The sequence below is a fragment of the Cnephaeus nilssonii genome (assembly GCF_951640355.1).
Source record: "Cnephaeus nilssonii genome assembly, chromosome: 13".
NCBI lineage: Eukaryota > Metazoa > Chordata > Mammalia > Chiroptera > Vespertilionidae > Cnephaeus > Cnephaeus nilssonii.
The window spans coordinates 42,856,235-42,862,234 of NC_137084.1; positions in this window are offsets into that span (position 1 = coordinate 42,856,235).

Sequence of the window (6,000 nt, forward strand, 5' to 3'; positions counted from 1 at the left end):
GGGGCAATTTGTCCTACTTACTAACACTGTAAAAAACATTATGTGGGCTAAGATGTGTAAAGGTTCTGGCGCAGAAAAGGCCCTCCTTTGCCCTTTTTGGCCTCAGTTTCCTGCTCTGTTAAGAGAGTGACTGATGTAAGGCTATTGTAAGAAGTGAGTCTGAGCCCAGTGCACAAACCTGTTGGTAAATCCTGGGCACCTGTCACCAGGTCGGTGCGAGGCTCTGGATGCCCTCGGTGGGACGCAGGTACCCAGAAAGTATCTGTTACGGCCACTGGCCAGAGGTTTTGTTCCTCAGGGGAGGCCGGCCATCTCAGATCCCACAGCCAAGAGCCAATCCTGGCCTGGCACAGCTACCCTCTGTTGGGCTCTCAGTCCTAGGCAGGACCGCCACACACTCACCTTTTTAAAAAATATATATTTTTTTATTGATTTCAGAGAGGAATGGGGAGGGGGAGAGAGATAGAAACATCAATGATGAGGAGAATCATTGATCAGCTGCCTCCTGCACGCGCCCCCCTCCCCAGGGATCGAGCCTGCTACCAGGGCCTGTGCCCCTACTGGGAACCACACCGTGACCTCCTGGTTCATAGGTTGACGCTCAACCGCTGAGCCATGCTGGCTGAGCAGCAGTCACCTTTTGAGAAGTTATTTCTGAAATCTTATTTGGTCTCTTATACCTCAGCTCAGTAGCTGGGGCCCCAGGAACACCTGTGTGTCTCTCAACTCGGAGAGATTTGCATTGTGTCAATCCTTCAGATGCAGGCATTCCTCAGAGGGTTCGAGTCCTAACTCTGCCATAGACTTGCTGTGTGACCCTGGGCAGGCCCCTGCACTCCTGTGGGCCTCATTTTCCTCGTCTGCGAAATGGTAACACACTAGATTCAATAAACAAACTGCTTTCTTTTGATGCTTGGCAGGACACAGAGTCCTTTCGCAAAGATCCCCTCCATGTAATCCTTGAAATCCTCCAACCAGCTCCCTCCCAGAAGAGGCAACCGAGGCTCCTCCAAGTGGCAAGCCGGCAAGCCTTGCCCCGGCTCTCACAGCCAGAAAGTGACCCTTGCTCCAAGGCCAGGACTCCTCCGCTCCCCGAGTCTACGTTCTGTGATTCTGGGCTGGGTTCTCACCCTGGCTCATGCCTGGGCCACCTCCCCGCCACCACCACCATCACCACCACCACCACCACCACCACCAATACCAGATATTTTTAAATGCTCCCAGGTTTACAAACCCTGGATTAGATGCATCTTGGCTGATCTCAGTACCATGGAATTCAGGGTCAGGAATGGCCTACCTGGGGCTTGGGGCTGTGTCTGAGGGGCTTTAACATTTATTAAGCACTTACTGTGTGCCTCACATTTCATCTTCTCAACAACAGTACACGGTAGGATATATGATTAGCCATATCTTAAAGGTAAGGAAAACTGAGGTGCAGGATGACGAAGGAACATACCCATAGTCACACAGCTGAGAGTAGGAAGCCAAAATTCAAATCCAGGTGATCTGGCTTAAATGTGTGCCTTAAATTCACGCCCCACCCCATCAGGAAAGGCACGTGAGAAAAACAGATTTCTCCACCTCTCCTTTTGTCCCCAACAGTGCAGTCACTGAACCACGGAAGTAGCTGGCCCAGACCCTCTAGCCCCCCTTTTCATCTCCCCACTTTACGGGCCACTCTAAGGTACCCAGTGACCCAGCTACCTCAGGGTAGGTATTTTCGGAAAAGGTGACTCTGCCAAGAGTCTGGATAATGGGTCACTTGACCTCAGGCCCTGTCCAGGAGCCGACCCGCCCTTGTTCCTAGTCATGGCACCTCTGTGGGCACTTCCTCACCCAGGACTGGTGAGCAGACTTTCCCCCTTACCATCGTTCCGTTGAGACCATTGAACCAGCAGACCCTCAATAGACCACAAATCTGCTCCCATCCCCATGGCCATGTGTCCTGCTTCTATGCGCCTGTCTGGTGTCTGACATGCATCTATCCTGTTGCTGCTAACCATGGTCAGACTTCCAGAACCCCCAGTTCAAACCTAGCCCTGCCCTGACATGCTGGGTGACCTCGGGCAAGGCTCTGGCCCTCTCTGACCTCAGACTTCTCAGCTGCTGTGAAGGTCTTTGAGGGCTCAGGCAGCTCAGGTGGAGGGAGGCAGGATCCAGGTGGGCCTAGGTGGGCAGAAGACAGCTCTCCTGAGCAGGCAGGCACACCAGGCCCAGGGACTGAGGAAGGACCCGATCCCAATACAGGAAGCTCCTTAGGAGAGAGTGTGTGTGACTCAGTCTCTCCATGGCTTAGAGTGGAACCCATGGACTACAGAGGGCTCCACCCTCCGAGGGGGCCTGCAAGGGGGCAATCCAAGAAGCATCCTGAGGCCCTGACATCTCTGTGGGTTTGCGTCCATCCAGAGCCTTCCCTCAGCACTTCAGCTCTGAAGAGGCCATGGGTGCAAACTACCCTTAGGTATCTGTGTGGGGAGGGTGTGTGTGTGTGTGTGTAAGACCCTGCACCCAGGTCTGTGAGCATGATGTGGTGAAGGCTGGAGAGAATGAGTACAGGTTTGTAAAATTATCTGTGAGGATGTGTGAGTCTTCCATGGAATAGCTGAACTTGCGTGTGTGTACACAAAAGTGTGTGTGTCTATAGAATATACCGATGTGTGTGTGTGTGCAAACAAGTATGTGTCTGTGTGCAGGTGTGAATGTGTATGCACACATGCAGGTATGTGTGTACAGTTGTGTGTGTTCACAAGTGTCCAAGTATGGCACATATGGGCATTCATATATGAATGTGTGTGCAAATGTGTGAGTATGTGTGTACCCAAATGCACACCAAACAGAGGTGCTGCCACTAGCCCAGGTCGGCCCTGTGTGACTGCTGGCTGTGGCCCGGACGTGGGAGTGGCCCTCACAGAGAAAGAACCTGGCTGCAGACCAGTGCTGGGGACAATATGGATTTGGGCTCTGGGTGGGCAGGGCCTGCTCCCAGATGCCCTACAGCAGCTAGAGTTCAAAAGAGCACAGGCTGAGTGAACTCAGGGCCCTGTGAGTGGGGGATGGGTCAGCCATAGGTCTCATTCATCTCCATGTCATTTCCATGTTATTTGCATATACATTTGTCTTGCCTACAGCAGATGGATGGCTCCATGACCCTAGAAGGGGAAGGGAACCTGTAGGATTCTAGTCAAGGACTAATCCAGGACCTGCTGGCTTACATGGAGGCTGAGGTCCAGGGATTTGGGCCTTGGTATCTACTTCTTACCATCCATGAACCCTGAGATCCTTCCACTACACAAGGCTCCCCCAGGCCACTCACAGTCATAGACATGCTCACTGTCTTTCCAGCAATACACACCCCCTCACTCCTACACAGACACACTCCTACACACATCCCTATATGCATGATCACATGCTCCTACACAGAGAGGTAAGGTGGCACGTCTGCCCCAGTGTCTCCTTTGGGGACCCTGTGCCTTCTTCTCCTGATGCCCCTGGATGCTGGAATCATCTTTTCTTCACCCAAGCCTCAGCCTGCCTCACTCACACCCTCATGGCTCCCCATTGCCCACAGGATAAAGTTGGAGCCCTGGTCCTGGCCTTCATGGCCCTTAACCCTCACCTCCTCACCCCACTCCTCCCACCCCTGATGCTGACTCCTCCCACACCACCATCCTGTCAAACTCTGATCGGTTCTGAGCCATAATTCCCATGGAAACCAGGAAGGGAAATGAGCAAAAGGAAAGACAGATCCCAGCTTTCTCAGCAGCTCTACCAACCTCCCCAGCTTTGGGCTCTCCTCCTACCCCAGGGACAGGCAGTGGGCTCAGGTGCTCACAACCCCAACTGCCATCTTCAGGAGCCTGGGGCAATGCAGAGAGAGTGCAGTGTGAGAAACTCACCTGCAACATCCACTGAGCCCCGTCCCCTCACTGAGCCCACTCCTTCTCTCATGCCCCTGCCCTTACCCACCCCATCGTCTCCCCTCACTGGTGCCTCCTGACTTCCAGTCTGTAGGATTGTGTAGTGCTGCTTTGATTTCAGCCCTAGGATGTTTCCTGCTGAGCTTTGACTAGCAAGCTGGGTGGAGGAAGGCAGGCCTGATCCAGGCCCGGGGTTGCTGCCCAGAGTCCTGCCCAGCCTTGCCTGGACAGCTGCAGCCGACAAGCTGCCCAGCTTCCCTCCACTGAATATTCCTGGGCTGGCCCTGTCCCAAGGGGTGCCTCAGTCTGCAGTCAGCCACTGGCCCCAGCTCACACACACACACACACACACACACACACACACACACACACACACCAGGGCTGCTTGGAGCTGAGCCCATGAGAAAGGCTACCAAGGCACAAAATTCTAAGGAGAGAGAGAGAGAGAGAGAGAGAGAGAGAGAGAGAGAGAGAGAGAGAGAGAGAGTCTAAGCAGCAGGGATCCAGGCCCCATGCTCTAAAACTCCCTGCCAATTCATTTAGGGAGGCCCCAGTGTGTGGCTTCGAGGTTCCAAGAACTCACAGAGTTTTTGTCTTCTAAGAAAATCAGAGCCTCTATTATAACACCCCATGTTTTGTTTTTTCGGTTCTCACCAGAGGATAAGTAGAAGGGAGGGAGGAGGGGGAGAGAGAAAGAAATATCGAGGTAAGAGGGACACGTGGATTGGCTGCCTCCCACATGTGTCCCTACTGGGGCTGGGGAGCCTGCAACTCTGATCCTGTGCCTTCTTCTCCGAGGTGTGTGCCCCTGACCGGGAATCAAACCCTCAACACTTCAGTCTGAGGGCTGACGCTCTAACCACTCAGCAACCGGCCAGGGCTCTAATGCCCCATGATTTGAAGCGTCTGTACCTCTTACATGCTATGAAGGTAAGAGTTAGAGTCTGGAGGATGTAGGCGCCCAAGATCCTAATAGCCTATTATTCTAACTGCCTGGGACGCCAGGACTCCCGGACTCCAACACCAGGGTTTCCCTCAGAACCTGGTGGTCTGTGGGCTTGAGCCTCCGTGGATACCAGGTCAGAGTGGGCCCCAGCGAACCCCTGCACACGGAGGTGCCTGCCAGCCTCCACCTTTCTGCACGCACCCGTGCCCATGCCTAGGGCTGCACCACCCGGCTCTCTGCTAATTAAATCCGAACTTGAAAGGGGAGGGAGGGCCAGGCCACTCGGTTGGTTTTCTCCTTTAATCCGACTTTACAATTGATAAGACGGAGGTCCTGGGACAGGCGGTCATTTGTCACTCAGCTGGCAATAGTGGAACAGCCACCCAAACCTGGCCCCCGCAAACCCGTGTCTCCCAGCAGCAGGCTAGCTCCCCAGAAAAGCCTGGGAGCCTCCTTCTCGGTCCCTCCTCCGAGTTGGGGCCACACTGGAGCAGCTCCTCTCACCCCCGAGACACCCCCCTCAGCTCCAGAAGGCAGAGACCGTGGTCCCCTCTTCTCTCGCTTCCCCAAGCTACAAGCAGTTTGGAGCCCCATTTCCTGTCCTGATTGATCCAAAGGCGCTCGATCCACAAAGACTCCTTAATGGGACCGGGAGATGTGGCGTTCAGTTTCTAAGCACCCGTCGCTATGGAAGCCAGGTGCTGCCAGCTCAAAGCCTAGCAACAAGGCTCCGGGTGGGGTGGGGTGGGGTGGTGCGGGGCGGAGGGCATTGTCCGGGGCTCCTGAGGCAGCCAGCAGGAAGGGGGGGCTGGACCTGCCGCCCTGGCTGGGCTGCAAGGGGAGGAAGAAGGCAGAGGGAGCAGGGCCAGGCACAGAGAGGCTGGCAGAGACCGACAGAGGGAATCCAGAGACAGCAGACGGCAGAGACACCGTCAGAAAGAGGGAGACGCGTGAGGTGGAAGAAGACAGGAGCTGGTCAGAGTCTGGGAGACCATTGAGACAGACAATTGGCAGGGAGGGACTGACTCCCAGACAGGCTGACTCCCAGGCAGGGAGAGCGTGTGCCCGGGAGCAGGAGGAAGCCACGGGGGAATGACAGAGATGGATGGGCCCGCGACAGGAGGAGATAAGCCTGAG